Source organism: Monodelphis domestica, chromosome 8, assembly GCF_027887165.1.
Source record: "Monodelphis domestica isolate mMonDom1 chromosome 8, mMonDom1.pri, whole genome shotgun sequence".
NCBI lineage: Eukaryota > Metazoa > Chordata > Mammalia > Didelphimorphia > Didelphidae > Monodelphis > Monodelphis domestica.
The window spans coordinates 214,739,496-214,755,570 of record NC_077234.1 but is presented as its reverse complement, the minus strand read 5'-3'; the positions used below and the strand labels follow the sequence as shown (position 1 = coordinate 214,755,570).

The following is a 16,075-nucleotide window of genomic DNA, read 5'->3' as shown; positions in this document are numbered from 1 at the left end:
CTAAAAATAATAAACAGTATATACCTAAAACCATCAGCAAACATCCTCTGCAATGGGGAAAAACTCAAAGCCTTCCCAGTAAGATCAGGAATCAAACAAGGATGCCCATTATCACCTTTATTATTTAATATTGTACTAGAAACACTAGCAGTAGCAATTAGAGAAGAAAAAGAAATTGAAGGTATTAAAATTGGCAATGAGGAGACCAAGCTGTCACTCTTTGCAGATGATATGATGATTTACTTAAAGAATCCCAGGGAATCAACCAAAAAGCTAATTGAAATAATCAACAATGGTAGCAAAATTGCAGGATACACAATCAACCCGCATAAGTCATCAGCATTTCTATATATCTTCAACCCAGATCAGTAGCAAGAATTAGAAAGAGAAATTTCATTTAAAGTCACCTGAGACAATATAAAATACTTAGGAATCTATCTTCTGAGACAAACACAGGAACTATATGAACACAACAACAAAACACTCTCCACACAATTAAAACTAGATCTAAACAATTGGAAAAAACATTGATTGCTCATGGTCGGGACGAGCTAACATAATAAAAATGACCATCCTAACCAAACTTATCTATCTATTTAGTGCCATACCCATTGAACTACCAAAAAACTATTTTACTGAATAAGAGAAAACCATAACAAAGTTCATTTGGAAGAATAAAGGATCAAGTATATCCAGGGAAATAATGGAAAAAAAATACAAAGGAAGGTGGCCTTGCAGTACCAGATCTCAAACTATATTACAGAGCAGCGGTCATGAAAACAATTTGGTACTGGCTAAGAGACAGAAAGGAGGATCAGTGGAATAGACTTGGGGTAAATGACCTCAGTAAGACAGTCTTTGACAAACCCAAAGATCCCAGCTTTTGGGACAAAAATCCAGTATTTGATAAAAACTGCTGGGAAAATTGGAAGACAGTGTGGGAGAGATTAGGTTTGGATCAACACCTCACACCCTACACCAAGATAAACTCAAAATGGACGAATGACTTCAATATAAAGAAGGAAACTATAAGTAAATTAAGTGAACACAGAATAGTATACATGTCAGAACTTTGGGAAGGAAAAGATTTTAAAACCAGGCAAGACTTAGAAAGAGTCACAAAATGTAAAATAAAGAATTTTGACTACATCAAATTAAAAAGTTTTTGTACAAACAAACCAATGTAACTAAAATTAGAAGGAAAGCAACAAATTGGGAAACAATCTTCAGAACAAAAACCTCTGACAATGGTCTAATTACTCAAATCTATAAAGAGTTAAACCAGTTGTACAAAAAATCAAGCCATTCTCCAATTGATACATGGGCAAGGGACATGAATAGGTAATTTTCAGTTAAAGAAATCAAGACTATTAATAAGCACATGAAAAAGTGTTCTAGATCTCTTATAATCAGAGAGATGTAAATCAAAACAACTTTGAGGTATCACCTCACACCTAGCAGATTGTTCAACATGACAGCTGTGGAAAGTAATGAATGCTGGAGGGGATGTGGCAAAGTAGGGACACTAATTCATTACTGGTGGAGTTGTGAATTGATCCAACCACTCTGGAGGGCAATTTGGAACTATGCCCAAAGTGCGATAAAAGACTATCTGCCCTTTGATCCAGCCATAGCACTCCTGGGGTTTGTACCCCAAAGAGATAATAAGGAAAAAGACTTGTCCAAGAATATTCATAGCTGTGTTCTTTGTGGTAACCAAAAATTGGAAAATGAGGGGATGCCCTTCAATTGGAGAATGGCTGAACAAATTGTGGTAAATGTTGGTGATGGAATACTATTTTGCTCAAAGGAATAATAAAGTGGAGGAATTCCATGGAGACTAGGATGACCTCCAGAAAATGATGCAGAGTGAGAGGAGCAGAACCAGGAAAACATTGTACACAGAGACTGACACTTTGTGGTACAAGAGATCGTAATGGACTTCTCCAGTAATGGCTTTACAATGTCCCTGAACAACCTGCAGCGATCTACGAGAAAAACAAAACAAAACACTAAACTATCCTCAAGCAGAGGACAAACTGAGGGAGTAAAAACACCGAGGAAAAGCAACTGCTTGACTACAGAGGTTGAGGGGACATGATAGAGGAGAGACGCTAAATGAGCGCCCTAATGCAAATACCAACAACAAGGAAATGGGTTCAGAGCAAGGACACATGTGATACCCAGACGAATCGCGCCTTGGCTAGGGAAGGGGTGGGGGTGGGGTTGTGGGTGAGGAAAAGAAAATGATCTGTTTCCAATGAACAATGCATGTAAATAACCAAATAAAATAATGTTAAAAAAAAACAATATGGGACTGGCTAAGAAGAAGAATAGTAGATCAATGAAATAGACTAGCGGTAATTGACCTCAGTAAGCTAGTGGTCGATAAACCCAAATACCCCAACTTTTGGGATAAGAACTCAGTATTTGACAAAAACTTCTGGGAATATCATAAAATAGTACATCTTATACCTTATACTAGGATAAATTCAAAATGGTTAAATGACTTAAATATAAAGAGTTAAGTTATAATCTGTGGGAAAGGAAGAATTTAAGGTCAAGCAAGAAATAGGGAACATTGAGAATGATTTTGATTATATCAAATTAAAAAGGCTTGGTAAAAAAAAAAACCCAATGCAACCAAAATTAGAAGGAAAGCAATAAATTGGGAGAATATTTTGATAACAAAACTCTCTGACAAAGGTTTAATTTCCCATATATATATATATATATATATATATATTTATATATATATATATATATATATAAGAAACTAAGTCAAATTTACAGAAAATCAAGCCATTCTCCAATTGACAAATGGTCATGAAGAGACAGTTTTCACATGATGAAATCAAAACTACCAATAAGCACATGAAAAACTGTTCTAAATCCCTCCTGATTAGAGAAATGCAAATTAAAACAATTCTCAAGTAACACTTCACACCTAGCAGATTGGCCAATATGGCAGCAAATAAAAGTGATAAATCAACATGGCAGGGCATATGGCAAAGTTGGGACACACTGATACAGCGCTAGTGGAGTTGTGAATTGGTCAACCATTCTGGAGAACAATTTGGAACTATGTGCAAAGGGCTTTAAATGAATGCTTGCCCTTTGATCCAGCCATACGACCGCTGGGTTTGTACCTCAAAGAGATAATAAGGGTAAAGACTTGTACAAAAATATTCATAGCTGTGTTCTTTGTGGTGGCAAAAAAAAATTGGAAAATGATGTGGTATCCATTGATTGGGGAATGGATGAATAAATTGTGGTAAATGATGGTGATGGAATATTATTGTGCTAAAAGGAATAAAGAAATGGCGACAACCTCTAGGAATTGATGCAGAGGGAAAGGAGCAGAACCAAAAGAACATTGTACACAGAGACTGATATATTATGGCACAGTCGAACGTAATAGACTTTTCTACCAGCAGCAATGCAATGACCCAGGACAATCTAGAGGAACTTGTGAGCAAGAACACTTTTCACATCCAGAGAAAGAACTATGGGAGCAGAAATGCATTAGAAAAATATATGCTCGATCACATAGTGTGATAGGGATATGATTAGGGGTTTAATGTTAAAGAATCACTCTAATGAAAATATGAATAACATAGAATATGTTTTGAACAATGATACATATATAACCCAGTAGAACTGCCTGTTGGCTTTGAGAGGGGGGATGAGAGAGTGGGGGGTATTACGAATCATGTAACCATGGAAAAATATTCTAAATAAAAATTCAAAAAATAAACAAACTAAAAAAAGATTTTCTTATCTGAAAGGGAGGATACCAGAGCTAGGTTACTTATCATGCTCAGCTTGTGTGCACCTAGAAGTCCAACAAAATTATTTTGATGTCAAAGATGACAAGCAAAATTCTCAGGAGTCCAGTAGTCTTTTCTCTAGATAATGTAAAATAGTCACTTAAACACATAGCTTCCATCCTCCTCTTGAGGTAGTCCCATCTAGATTTCTAGTATGATGAGAAAGGATATGTATTTTTCCCTCTCTGAAGCCCAATGATTCTAATCTTCTTCCCCATTCCCCATTCTCCTCTTTCTCTGAGAGGCAGATAATCATATTCAATAATATTCATGAGGATTCCACCCTTCCCTTTCCTCCAGTTCAAATGGAAGCTTCCCTCCCTGAGAAACAGTCACACACAACACTGCATCTGAATGTTTGTCAACACATTGAAGTCATTTCAATGCTGCCATCTGGATTCTCTGGCAGATCCACAGGCCATCATGTCACTGGCTCCCAAAATGCCTCAGGGGTTCTTGAGTGGTTAGAATGACTTGTCAGCTTAGGAGTCATCCATCTCTTTAAGTTGTTCTCTTGTCTTTCAGGGTTGGAGAACAGTTATCCACTTGAAAAAATGGTTCTCTGTGAGATAAAGCATCAGAAGCTCATGACGCTGCTTTTTGTTCTTCTTTAAAAGTCACAACAGCACAAAAATCAACATGTACAAATATATGAATCATAAGTACATGGAATTAAGGCAGTATTGTTATGTCTGGGTCTCTCTGGCCTCTTCCTACCTTGGCAGAAAAATCTCTTTGTCAGCTGGCAAAATATCACCAAGAAGAAATTACTAGGAGCTTTTTCAATACACCAGTATTATTTCTGGAGATGGACCAATATTCTGAAATGTAAGAATGTCATTCCTACATGCGAGCATTTTGATGAACTCATTATCATGTTTTCCTCAAGGAAAAGCATACTTCTTTGCTGCTTGTAAATCTCTATGGCCTTCACATGTCTTATGAGATAATAAGATTGATTTGGTGACACCAAAAGGATATCACTCACTATTACTTCTTGAGGTCCTGTAAAAGAATTTTACTTTGTGTTTGAAAAAGAGTTGATTGACCATAATGAATGCAAACATCAAATTTCAAAATTCAAATACATAAAGAACTTGAAAATTTGCAAACAGTTTTATTTACATTATCAGCTTTGATCCACAGGAAAAGCTTGAATAATAAGGGTAATAATATTTTTGTGTCCTTTTCACAGATGAGAAAACTGAGGATCAGAGACATCAAATGAATTGCCTGGGGTCACAGAACTCATGTGCTAGAGATAAAATTTGATCTAAGGTCTCTCCTGTCTTTAAGGTCAGTACTATTTTTTTTCTATAACATGCTACCTTCCCAAATGCACGAGCAAGCTAGTAATAAAAATATCTCCAAAAAAATATTTGATATATCATACCTACTGAGCTGGAGAAAAACAAGAGCTAGAAAACCATCCCGGCAAAATATTGCATTGAACTGTAGGTTTACAGGGTTAGACCCCAGGAAATAAAACTGAAAGAAATAGGATCCAATATAGTAATGACAGACCCATCCAACTCAAGGTAGATATTTTGATTTCATATGATAGGTAGATTCTGGGACCATTTCTAAAAGTTATATTTAAGTGGAAAAGAGACCAAGAAAAAAGAAGGAGGGAAGGAAGGGGGGAAGGAAGGAAGGAAGGAAGGAAGGAAGGAAGGAAGGAAGGAAGGAAGGAAGGAAGGAAGGAAGGAAGGAAGGAAGGAAGGGAGAGAGGGAGGGAGGGAAAAGGGAAAAAGGGAGAAGGGAGGAAAGAATGGAGGGAGGGAGAAGAGAGGAAGGAATGAAGGCAGGAAGGAAGGAAGGAAGGAAGGAAGAAAGGAAGGAAAGAAGGAGGGAGGGAGGAAGGAGGGAGGAAGGAAGGAGGAAGGAATGAATGAATGAAGGAATGAATGAATGAAGGAAGGAAGGAATGAAGGAAGGAAGGAATGAAGGAAGGAAGGGAGGGAGGGAGGAAGGGAGGGAGGGAGGAAGGAAAGAAGAAAGGGAGGAAGGGAGAATGGAGGAAAGAATGGAGGGAGGGAGGGAGAAGGGAGGAAGGAATGGAGGGAGGGAGGAAGAAAGAGAGGGAGGGAGGAGGGAGGGAGGAATGTATGCATCATAAGAGTAGTTAGAAGAAACATGCATAGGGAAAGATTGGGGCATTAAGAATATTTGGGGAAAGTGGGGGGGCAAAGAAAGGGAAAGGGAGGGGGGGAACCATTGATAATACTAAGATTTACTTCAAGAAATAGGGGGGAGGGACTTAATAGAATAATCTTTCCCATATAAAGATACACATGGGAAGGGGAGGGGAAGAACTCTTATATGAGGAGAGGAAGAGAGCGTGAAGTGGACTTACTTAAACCTTACTCTCAGTGAAATCAAATCTGAGAGGGAAGAACATCTAGATCCAGTGGGATCCTGAATTCTATCTTATTCAACAGGGCAAGAAAGAAAGGAAAATTAAGGAGGGGGAGGGAGGGAGTTTAAAAAGGAGGGAAGAAGAGGGGAGAGGGGAAGGGAGCATAAAAAGGGAGGGGCTAGAAAGGGAAGCATATCAAGGGAGGGGACTAGGGGGACTGACCCATAGTAAATCACTGGTTCAAAAGGAAATAGCTAAAGAAGAAAGGTCAGAACTAGGGGAAGATATCAAAATGCCAGCGAATCCACAAATAACAATCATAACTTTGAACGTGAATGAGATGAACTCACCCATAAAACGTAGACAAATAGCAGATTGGATTAGAACCCCAAACCCTACCATATGTTGTCTTCAAGAAACACATATGAGGTTTGACACTCACAAGGTTAGAATTAAAGGTTGGAGTAAGACCTTTTGGGCCTCAACTGATAGAAAGAAGGCAGGAGTTGCAATCATGATATCTGACAAAGCCAAAGCAAAAATAGACCTGATCAAAAGGGATAGGGAAGGTAAATATATTCTGTTAAAAGGGAGTATAGACTATGAGGAAATGTCACTAATCAACATGTATGCACCAAATGGTATAGCATCCAAATTTTTAATGGAGAAACTAGGAGAACTGAAGGAGGAAATAGACAGTAAAACCATATTAGTGGGAGACTTGAACCAACCACTATCAAATTTAGATAAATCAAACCAAAAAATAAACAAGAAAGAGGTAAAAGAGGTGAATGAAATCTTAGAAAAATTAGAGTTAATAGACATATGGAGAAAAATAAATAGGGACAAAAAGGAATACACCTTTTCAGCACCACATGGCACATTCACAAAAATAGATCATACACTAGGTCACAGAAACATGGCACTCAAATGCAGAAAAGCAGAAATAATAAATGCAGCCTTTTCAGTTCACAAAGCAATAAAAATATTGATCGGTAAGGGTACATGGAGAGCCAAATCAAAAATTAATTGGAAATTAAATAATATGATACTCCAAAATCAGTTAGTTAGAGAAGAAATCATAGAAACGATTAATAATTTCGTTGAGGAAAATGACAATGGCGAGACATCCTTTCAAACCTTATGGGATGCAGCCAAGGCAGTACTTAGAGGAAATTTCCTATTCCTGAGTGCATATATTAACAAATTAGGGAGGACAGAGATCAAGGAATTGGAAATGCAAATAAAAAAACTTGAGAATGAACAAATTAAAAAACCCCAGAAGAAAACCAAACTAGAGATCCTAAAAATTAATTAATAAATAATAATTAATAATTAATTAATAAAATCAAAAGTGACAGAACTATTGAGCTAATAAAGAAGACTAGAAGCTGGTACTTTGAAAAAACAGACAAAATAGACAAAGTACTGGTCAATTTAATTAAAAAAAGGAAAGAAGAAAGGCAAATTAACAACATCAAGGATGAAAAGGGGGATCTCACCTCCAATGAAGAGGAAATTAAGGCAATCATTAAAAACTACTTTGCCCAACTATATGGCAATAAATATACCAACCTAGGTGATATGGATGAATATTTACAAAAATATAAATTGCCTAGACTAACAGAAGAAGAAATAGATTTCTTAAATAATCTCATATCAGAAAAAATCCAACAGGCTATTAAAGAACTTCCTAAGAAAAAATCCCCAGGGCCTGATGAATTTACCAGTGAATTCTATGAAACATTCAAAGAACAGCTAACTCTAATACTATACAAACTATTTGACATAATAAGCAAAGAGGGTGTTCTACCAAACTCCTTTTATAACACAAACATGGTACTAATTCCAAAGCCAGGCAGGCCAAAAACAGAGAAAGAAAATTATAGACCAATCTCCCTAATGAATATAGATGCAAAAATCTTAAATAGGATACTAGCAAAAAGACTCCAGCAAGTGATCAGAAGAATCATTCCCCATGATCATGTAGGATTCATACCAGGGATGCAAGGCTGGTTCAATATTAGGAAAACCATCCACATAATTGACCACATCAACAAGCAAACCAACAAAAATCACATGATTATTTCAATAGATGCAGAAAAAGCCTTTGATAAAATACAACACCCATTCCTATTAAAAACACTGGAAAGCATAGGAATAGAAGGGCCATTCCTAAAAATAATAAACAGTATATATCTAAAACCATCAACTAATATCATCTGCAATGGGGATAAACTAAATCCATTCCCATTAAGATCAGGAGTGAAACAAGGATGCCCATTATCACCTCTACTATTTAACATTGTACTAGAAACACTAGCAGTAGCAATTAGAGAAGAAAAAGAAATTGAAGGCATCAAAATAGGCAAGGAGGAGACCAAATTATCGCTCTTTGCAGATGACATGATGGTCTACTTAAAGAATCCTAGAGATTCAACCAAAAAGCTAATCGAAATAATCTGCCCTTTGATCCAGCTATAGCACTGCTGGCTTTGTACCCCAAAGAGATAATAAGGAAAAAGACTTGTACAAGAATATTCATAGCTGCACTCTTTGTGGTGGCCAAAAATTGGAAAACAAGGGGATGCCCATCAATTGGGGAATGGCTGAACAAATTGTGGTATATGTTGGTGATGGAATACTATTGTGCTAAAAGGAATAATAAAGTAGAGTAATTCCATGGAGACTGGAATAACCTCCAGGAAGTGATGCAGAGCGAAAGGAGCAGAACCAGGAAAATATTTTACACAGAGACTGATACACTGTGGCACAATCGAAGGTAATGGACTTCTCCATTATTGTCAATGCAATGTCCCTGAACAATCTGCAGGGATCTAAAAAATACTATCCACAAACAGAGGATAAACTGTGGGAGTAAAAACGCCAATGAAAGGCAACTGCTTGACTACAGGGGTTGAGGGGATATGACTGAGAAGAGACTCTAAATGAACACTCTAATGCAAATACCAACAAAATGGAAATGGGTTCGAGTCAAGAACACATGTGATAACCAGTGGAATTGTGCTTTGGCTATGGGAGAGGGAAAGGTGGTGGGAGGGGGGCGGGGAGGAAAAGAAAATGATCTTTGTTTCCAGTGGATAATGTTTGGAAATGACCAAATAAAATAATGTTTAAAATTTAAAAAACAAACAAAAAAATAAATTCAAACTACAACATTTTAGAGTCTTCAGGCAATGTCCTATATGTCCTATAAATAAACTGGTCTAGAGAGGGAAAGTTACTTATCCAAGGTCACACAGAAAGTTAACTGCTAACCAGGTTCTATGAATCTCTCCTTTTCCTCATTACAATACTCTTTTTCAATATTGCCTCCTTAATATGTGGTTATGAGGATTTTTGTCACCTTTGGGTAATTGATATTCCTAGAAAGCTGCAATTGTATTTTTTCTTTCTGCCACAACTAATTATAAGAATAATTAGTTCTAAACGTTTCTAGCTGTGGTCTTAATTTATCAATTTAGATCTAGAAGATAACTTAGAGTTAGTCTAGTCCAACACCTTCCTTTTATAAATAAGAAAATTGTGACCCAGAAAGATTATGAGTTCCTTGGGTCTCATAGTTAGAGATAACAATATTAATAAAATAATATGCCTAGAATTCATATAATGCTTTATCTCATTTTATCCTCACTCAAACCCCAGGGAGGTAGATGCTTTGTTATGCACAGTAAGTAAATTGTTTTTGTTGTTCAGTCATTCAGTGGCTTTCAAATTTTCAGGACTCCATGTACCATAGCCTGCCATGTCCTTCTGTCCTCCACTATCTCTTGAGCTACTCAAACCCATCTGCCTTGGCAAGGTAGTGATCTAGAGAAGGGAGTAAATAGAATTGTTGTTCATTTGTTTTTCCATAGAGTCCAACTCTTCATGATCCCATCTGGGTATTCTTGGCAAAGATATTGGAATTATTTGCTATTTCCTTCTCCAGCACATTTTACAGATGAGGAAACTAAGGCAAAGAGAGTTTTGTGACTTGTCCAAAGTCACACAGCTAGTAAATGTCTAAGGCTAGATCTGAACTCAGGAAGATGAGTCTTCCTGACTTTAGGCACAGAACTCTATCTACTATGCCGCCTAAAATAATTTTATTTGTGTCCCATTATTAATTATTACTCAAATCAACATATGAATTGAATTTGAGTATGAATATTCCATTCTACAGCTCTCTCATGAGATAAGAAATACAATTCATCATTGGTCTTTTGAGGTCACTTCTTTGCTGATTTGATTAGTGTGCAGGATCTTTCAAAGCTGCTTTTTCTTCATATTATCAAGGCTATCATAAACTGTTCCTCTGACCCTCTTAATTTCATTCTGCTTCAAGTAGTATACACATTTTCCTATTTCTGTGAACTATTCTTGTCTGTCATGTCATATGGCCTGATATTGTTCAATTGCATTCATATGCCACAAGTGTAAGAGAGGAGTAATCCAATTTGTGCAAGGAGCAATTGCTGACAGAAATCAGAAGCAGAGAGAGAGAGCAGGGGAGGTGCAAGATGGGAAAAAAAACCCTGAAAGTTCCAGGTGGGAACCCGAAGCTGGGGTGAACTCCAACTGATCACTCTCTTTACCACTCTTCCAGCAGGGAGCCAGAGAGAAGCTTGGGTCTCTCTGGAGATCAATTGTTTCCCTGTGAACCCCTGGATACCTCTCACTCAGCTCTCAATAACAGCACAGAGCCATCAGTGAATTTTATGGACAGGGACTCGAAGAAAACCTTTCACTGCGATCCGCTTTTCAAAGCTTTTCTCCATCTCTCTCCCTTACTTGTTCCAGGACTCCAGTACTCAAACTAGTTAGCTCAGGAATAGAGACCAAACCACCAGCTGGATAGAAGAGGGATCAAGGCTGAGAGCCTTGAACCCCGAGTCCTTTGGGGGGGCAGTCTGCAGGAGGGGACAAGTCAATAGGACTTCCTGCTCACCCACTTCCCTTCCCTGTGTGAACCCAAATAAATTGTCCACTACTTAGAATTAGGTCTGGCTAGTTTCTGATATTAGGAAAGGGGACTGAAGATTTGGGGAAGACCATGCCTCTCCCCAAAAGGCAGGGTTAGACCAAGGTCCTAGTGATCCAAACAACCAGACCCAAGGAACAACCATCTCTCCTGGGCTGTAGAGTAATCCAAGGTGGAGGGGGGAGGTGGGGAGTGGCAGTTGATGTACCTGAAGGATCCAGAGACAGAAGAGTCCATCCTGCCTTTCAAGAATAGCGGGGACCAAAAGGGGGGCAGGGTGTCATCTTACCAAAGTTTTCCCTCTAGTTCTTGTCCACCATCTCCTGGAAGCATTCTCTGAGGAGACATACTCCCTCTCAGGGAGGCAAGACTTGGTTATGTTCCCCCAAAAGAAGGAAGAGAGGGAAAGAACAGCCCCCTCAACTCTTTCCCTCCATCTTCCCTGTGTGTTCCTCTCAGGCCCTACATTACACAAGATGAGTTCATGTTAATGATTAGCAAGCAATATCCAACAGCATAATGTTTTGCTTATATAAAGGAAACACTTAATAAAGATTTCTCAATTGAATCAAAGTTCATATTGTGGTCTGTCATGTAGAGACATAACCCTCTTCCTCTCTCCCTTCTCACCCCCAGTCTCTACTTTCCTCTCAGGGAATGCATCTTCTATAACTTAATCATTCTTGATGAAATGGTTCTCTGGGAAAGTGGACAGGGTCTGAACGGAATTTTTAGGAGACTGCACTGCTTCTTACTGAATGACTCTGACGGTCACCTAGAGGGATTAATGCTACAATTGATTAATGCTATAAGCCACATTTTATCTTCTCTACTGACCTTGACAAAGGAGAGTGTCTGGCTGGTGTAATTTGCTGGCTTTTGTATCTCCCTCAGCAGAGAGAGTAATGATTCTGGTAGCATTACAGCAGGATTGGGCAATCTATGACCCTGATGCCTCTTCCTGCTTTCTGAGCCAAATGTTGGTAGCACTCTGCTACTCCCTATGACATTCTCTTTCCTTCTGTCTTCTTGTTTCCTTCCCTTCTCTTTTGCATATCATCCTTGTCCTCTGGCTTCAATGTAATTTAGTTCATATCATAGATTCAAATTTAGAATGAACTGGAGAGATTTGATAGCTAAATTTCTGATCAAAGTATGAATTTTCACTTTGTCCTAAGACAGATTTTTTTTTTGGATAGTCCTAATTTTAAGAAATTTCTCTGTCCTGTGTTCTAATTTCTACCTGTTCTTTCTAGTTCTGTGTAAAAATCTCTTTAGGTGCCACTTCTGCATGGCAAACCTGAACACAATATCTTGGATATCCTAAGGCTTCTCTTTTCTGGACTAAATAGCCACAGTTCCATGATATATAGCCTACTGAGAAGGGTTGTGAGGCTCTAATGAAATAATTGACACAAAGTAATTTGCAAAACTTAGGGATCCATATAATTTATTATTGCTATCTTTATTATAGTTATTATTATTTGGTCACCAGGGCCCAATCTGGTGATTTCCTTCCTTGTATCTTTTATTACACTAGCTGAGCTCAAATGTTTAAAGAGCAATTTGGAAGTGTGTGCTGGTAAATGTTTAACAACCTAACTCTCCTAGGCACAAACTTTTATGTTTAATCTTCACTTAATACTTTCTTAAGTATAGATAATCCACAAAACAATAATTCAAGTTCTAATTTGTAGACCGAGGATGTCAGGAGTGTAAATGCTCATGGTGAAAATTGAACCATGGACTTTCACAAAGCTGGTTCCAATGTACCCCTGGGTATACTTTTGAAAATTCCCTTACTATCCTGGTTCCTTTCCCCTGGAGATAGTTGGTCCATGTGTGCTCTAAAATATGGTTCCCACAATTAGACTCTAGATATTAAGGGTATTTTATTGTCCTTATTTTTTCATTCAATTTCACTAAATTTTCACTCAATAGGAGTCTAAAGAGTCAGTGACCATGTGGATGGCTGAAATATAATGGAGATATGTCATGGGCAGACAGGGAGTACAGTGGACTGAGTCCTGAGACCTGGTGTCAGGACAGGACAGAGAGTTCAAATCTATCTTCAAACAGTAGCTTTATGGCTCAGGACAAATCACTTAATTCTTTTTGCCTTAGTTTCCTCATTGATAAAATGGTCTGGAGAAGGAAACTACTCATATCTCTGCCAAGAAAAACTCTAAACAGGTCACAAAGAGTAAGAAATAAATAAAACCATTAAACAATAAAAAGTCATGGGAGCTGAGGAGGCTAAGGAATTGAAGGTTCAGTATAATACTACACTAAAGTAAATGCTTAAGTAATAAAGGGTATTGCTAGGAGAAGGAGTAGAGAAGAATCATGTAATTTTACCACCTTTCTAAGATCTGTCAGGTTCCAGAGTCATCAAGAAAGATGAGAGAGTGTCCTTGAAGCCAATAGATGATAGCAATGACAACGCTCAAGAGAGAGTGAGTGGAGTGACTTCATTCACTGAGGAAAAACTCACTACATATTGAGGCAGGTTGCTTCATTTTAGAACTTCAAGTGAAGTAGCCCCCAAAAGACCAAAGATGGAAAAATTAAATAAAGCAGATAGATAGACCCCTGTCCCGGGACAGACCTGGTTCCCCTTCTGTTTATGCCTAGCTTGGGTGACAGGAGACAAAGAGGAATTTCAGGGTCAGCAAACTAACATTTGGCTAAGTGAGGATGAACTCTCCTTGGATGATAGCTCCTTGTAAATCTAAGGGTTGCCTCCTCCTCATCTCAGACCCCCCCATTCCTGTGTTAAAGTCTGTTTGTTATCAGATAAGAACCTGTATGTGAACAGTAATAACTTGTATCTCGTAACACTATATAATTTGTTCCTTAATGTCAAGCCGGTGCAGTTTTCCATTAGGGAATTCTGCCCCAGCTGGTAGATTCTTTATTTGTCTCTTTTATTAGTGAATTATGGTTCCAATAATCAAAATTCTAGGTGTTTGAACTCATTTGTGAAGTGTACCACTTCACAAGGCATAGAATGGAGACAGAAGAAATGTTAACTTGCTTTCTACAGGATATGATTCAAGTAATGCTGAAAGGTCTTTTTGTCCCCAGATCCATCAATTGATCAGCTAACATTTATTGAGTGCCTCTTGTGTGCCAGACATTGTACTAAGTCAGAGATGGTGAACCTTTTAGAGATGGAGTGTCAGGCCCTCCCCCACCAGACCAAGTGCAGTGCCTGCTCCCAGGGACCATGTGCTGTTCCCTTCTCCTCCCACCAAGTGCAGAGTTTGCCCTTCCCTCCTCCCATTACCCCACACAGGGGAGGGAGGAAAAGCTCCCAATGGGCAGCAAGTATAGAGAGGGTGAAAAGAGTGGCCCAAGCTCTCTGCTCTCTTCCAGCTCTGTCCCTGTGAGCCGCCTACATTCCCCTCTGTGTGCTTCCATTGGGCAACTGGTGGACAATGTGAAAAAATGTCATGAGGCACGATGGAGAGGGGTAGCGGAACAGCTCTGCCCCCATCTCTCTGTCTTTCTACTAATGAATTCTGGGGGTGGGTAGAAAGGGTAGCATTATGCCCATAGAGAGCCCTTTGTGTGCCATCTTTGGCACCTGTGCCATAGATTTGCCAGCACTACTCTAGGTACTAGGGACACAAAGTCACAAATTTAAACAACTTCTGCTTTCAAGAAGCTTACATTCTAACAAAAAGATAGCAATTATATTTATAAAGAGAAATAGAATGAAAATATACAAGATACAAAGTAGTTAAGTATAAAGGTGCTAGCAAAAATCACTAATAACTGAGGAATCAGAAAAGTTTTTGTATAGAAGATGAAGCTTGAATCACATCACACTATCTATCTATCTATCTATCTATCTATCTATCTATCTATCTATATGCACATATTTTTGTTGTTTAGTTGTTTTTCTTTTGTGTCCAACTCTTCAAGTCTCCATTTGTATTTTTTCTTGGCAAAGATACCGGAAGAGATTTGAACTTGAAATTGCAACATCTTAGCATTATTTTAAAACTAATTTTAACCTTATGGTCTTGGAGATCCCTCAAACCACACTTTGGGAAGTTCTTCCTTAGTTTGATGTAGTTCATTAGATTAGGTTAAGTAATGAAGAGTTACTTAAGGGTCTAGAAACAAGAAAGTTTCTGATAATGGGGTGCAATTAAGTGGTGCCCTGTAGCAGAGCATATTGGGTACCATAGTATATATGCATTAGGGTAGTGAGCACCTGATAGGGGAAGTAGAAGAAAATAAGGGAGTTTGAAAGGAATATTAACTGACTTTAAAGGAAAAAAGTTTTGCTTTGGGCATGTCTTAGTCAGCCATTCTAATCACTTTACTTAATACCCATTCCTGATGCTCAGTTGACTGTCATGGGACTGTCTCTGGTTCCCCAACACAAAGCAATTGTCCTTGGTAATTGGAATTCACTTAATAAATACACTGGCACAGAACAGGTTCTTAATCAATGTTTATTGATTGACATAATGGATGTATGGATTGAGATCGCTGATCCCTCACTTATAATTAATAACTCTGAACAAAAATGGGGCAGATACTGAAATTAGCACCAATCTGAAGTTGCTTACTGGACAAGGTAAGAGCAGTATATCAAGTCTATTTTAAGATGTCTGCTTTACATCTGAAATGTCCATAGACTAATCATTCACTACAGTAACATTATTTAATGTTCAGATTTATTAGTCTTATTTATAGTGAATGATACATACTCAGGGACTTTATAGAGGAAACATATGTCTACGTTTCTTAGCCAGATCTGATAATGTGCCATGGCTCTATTAATTCTGATTTGTGGTCCAATGCTGTTGCCATACAGGAAATAAATAGTAAAAAGGACTCCAAGTACAGATTCATTTTTGCAATGACAAATTTTCAAAATACTTT

At 38.0% G+C, this 16,075-nt stretch overlaps 1 long non-coding RNA gene across 1 annotated transcript in view; it reads right to left on the bottom strand.

The window, feature by feature from the left end:
- The window catches only part of LOC103092409 (uncharacterized), a 255,441-nt gene extending 243,798 nt beyond the window's left edge, over positions 1–11,643 (bottom strand). Inside the window, exon 1 of the long non-coding RNA XR_008913997.1 lies at positions 11,463–11,643. This is a non-coding gene — a long non-coding RNA (uncharacterized LOC103092409). The remainder of the gene's footprint in view (positions 1–11,462) is intronic.
- Between the last annotated feature and the right edge of the window lie 4,432 nt (positions 11,644–16,075).